We start from the raw sequence: 3,082 nt of genomic DNA on the forward strand, positions 1-3,082 counted from the left end.
ACAACATGGCATGCACAACTGAACATGATACAACTTTAGCATGGCAAGAGCATATGAACATGATGATACTACATGCAACATGATGACATTATCATGCACCAACTTACACTACTGCAGGATGCTGCTAACGCGACACTACGACCAGAGACCCTTCGAGAAACTGTGTGCGATGCAATAATCGCAAACGGTGGTGTATGAAAACCGTCAAAAAAGGTGAAAACGTTTGCGATGGAGGATGCATCAAACATGGTTCAGATTTTAGTTGCGTGTGCGATGAAGGGCATACGGTTCAGTTCAATTAACTGTTTGCGGTGAGGAGGAACAAAAGAAACGGGCAGCTAGATGAAGGCGTGTGCGATACACATCATATGGTTCACTCGGATGAACTGTTTGTGATTAGGCAACACAAAAGAAACGAGCAGCCAGATGAAGGTGTGTGCGATATACAACATACGGTTCACTCGGATGAACTGTTTGTGATTACTGCAACACAAAAGAAACGGTCAGCCAGATCAAGGTGTGTGCGATATACGACATGCGGTTCACTCGGATGAACTGTTTGCGTTGACACAAGAGAACAGAAACGGTTCAACTTAACAAGATGTGTGTGTTGTGCGATGGGATTGCATGCGGTTCACTCGGCCCTTGTCATGAGTGTGTGACCTCTATGGCAACCGTTCGCTCCCCCAACGCCTCTTCGTGCACCGTGGCAATCGTCCACCGACTCTTCGCCTTTCCCTCTCGATTTGGAACTGCTGTCGCACGCTAGCTCTTCCTCCCTCCTCCATTTTCCTTCACCCTTCCTTCTGCCATTGTTTGATCGTCTTCTCCATGGAGGGAACAAGCCGGAAACGACCCCATTATTCTTGCCCCAATCTGAATGATGACGCGGTCGAGGAACTCATTGATCGGTGCGACGTCATCACCTCGGCTAGCATGGCAGGTTCATTCAAGACCATTCTCGACTCAACTAATGACATCATTACAAGGAACCCAAGGGTCCAGGAGCGGTTTGATCTCCCCTATCTTCTTCGCTGTGACCCTGCTGACTGGCGCGCGGACGAGGGAAGCCTCGCCTTGTGTAAGTTGATGCCGCTTGATAATGATACGTATAATGTTAAGATGCCATCGCTTGAGGGCAAGGCTTGGGCAGGCGCAAATGGAGATTGGGTTGTTTATATTGGGTACAACTGCGAGTGGGAACTTGTGAATGTGTACACTCTTCACCGGGTTCCACTTCGAAAAATCTCAGACGACTGCCCAGAGGTTGAGTACACCGGTATTCTACGTGAGTTCAAATACGATCATGCTGACTATCGTCTATGGAAGATAGCAATTTGTCGAGTTCCCAATCGCTCTTGGGGTTATAGGAATGCTTATGTTGTCGCTATCTTCGACAAGCTTGTTGCTGTCCTTCATGGTTCGACTCGATGGATATTGCTCAAAAATCAGTTTCTATACACGGATGAGTACTGTGATGCAATTCAATACGAGTGTCTTATGTTTGCTGCCACCACTCGTGGCACTGTTTTTGCATGGAATCCTTATGATTTCGGTACGTTTGTCTTCCACCGTAATTATAATTGTTTCATCCACATGCATGCGGGTTAGCTAGTTTCCCTTTACTAATTAACCTTCTTGTGTTTCCAAGGTCCTGTGAACATTCCACCACCTATACTTGAAAATTTTATTCACGAGCACGAGGACGAGCAGGACCCATATACTCAGTGGCGCCTGGCAACTTATTCCGATGGATCACCTCTTCTTGTCTGTATACGGGGCACTGCTGATGTTACTAAGGAAGCATGTGTTGTCTCGTATGGTCGCACTCTCCGGACCTATTCCAACATCCGTTGCAGGGTATTCAGGGTGGATACTAGTGTACTAGCGCCAACACCTTCTCCCTGGTTCAGTATTGAAAGTCTTGGAGGAAACTCGCTCTTCCTTGGACAAAACTATCCAATGATGGTGGAAGGCGATCCAGCTGCTGTTGACACAACGTTTCTACCATTTATGAGAAGCAACTATATCTATACCTCGGACATTACTATGCTTCCCTACCGTCCCAATATGGGTCCTGACATAGGCCGCTTCAGCCTCGATGATCAGTCCTGCGTTGGTCTCGAGATTGACAGTAGTTGGCCCTTCCCAGAGAATCACTTCTGGTTCAAAGCAAGCGTTTCCAACGTCAACGAGTGGTTGAGCTGAAGTCCATTTCATCGCTTGGTTATTTGTTGTGTGAGAAAAACTTTACTAGAATGTTTTGTTGGAAATGATCTATAATCCAACGTGTATCCTCGTTGTCGTTGTGGTGGTGTATGTAATCAATGGTACATTTGCATATGCGTCCATGAACTCACGACTGCTAGTGGTGTCCATATGAACAGTGCTAGTGATTTTAGTTGCAAAAATTAGATAGTGCTAGTGATTTGTAGCTGCATATTTTGACAAATCGCAGTGTTACAAGGTTGAAAAATGGCAATGTTACTAGATAAACAAATGTCAATCTTTCCAGTTTGAGAAATGGCAACATACCCAAAATGACAGATATGAAAATCTTACCCAATTGTTTGTACGTGGTTGCACACGGGTCATGCAAAACAACCGTTTGCGTTGAAGGGATGCAGAAATCCTGCTCGGCACATTTTCCCTTGGCTTCCTGGGGAAGCTGTCGGTTTGCATACGGGTGTTCTAACTAAAACGTTTGCGATGAGTGTTTTATATTTAAAAACCGTTGACGTTTTTTTAAAAGAAAATCGTTTGATAAGTCTGTACATTAAGAGAGAAAAACGGAAGTTCGTTCAAACCATATCTTTCATTCAGTAACACTGCGAATTTATATTCATATGATCAAGAATTCAAGATACAATATTAAACCCCAAAAAAACTATTTCCGGCGGCGGCGGAGGCGGCGTGCCGCACCGTCGTTGTCGTTGTCGTCCTCCGAGACGCCGTTGTTGAAGTCTTCAAGGCAGCACAAAATGTTCTTCACTTGTAAATCAAACATCATGTCATCGCACGATCGACGAGCGGGGCGTGGGAGGACGGCAACTGGCGCCGCTGAGAGGTAGCGGTCGACGGC

Source organism: Triticum aestivum, chromosome 2D (genome assembly GCF_018294505.1).
Source record: "Triticum aestivum cultivar Chinese Spring chromosome 2D, IWGSC CS RefSeq v2.1, whole genome shotgun sequence".
NCBI lineage: Eukaryota > Viridiplantae > Streptophyta > Magnoliopsida > Poales > Poaceae > Triticum > Triticum aestivum.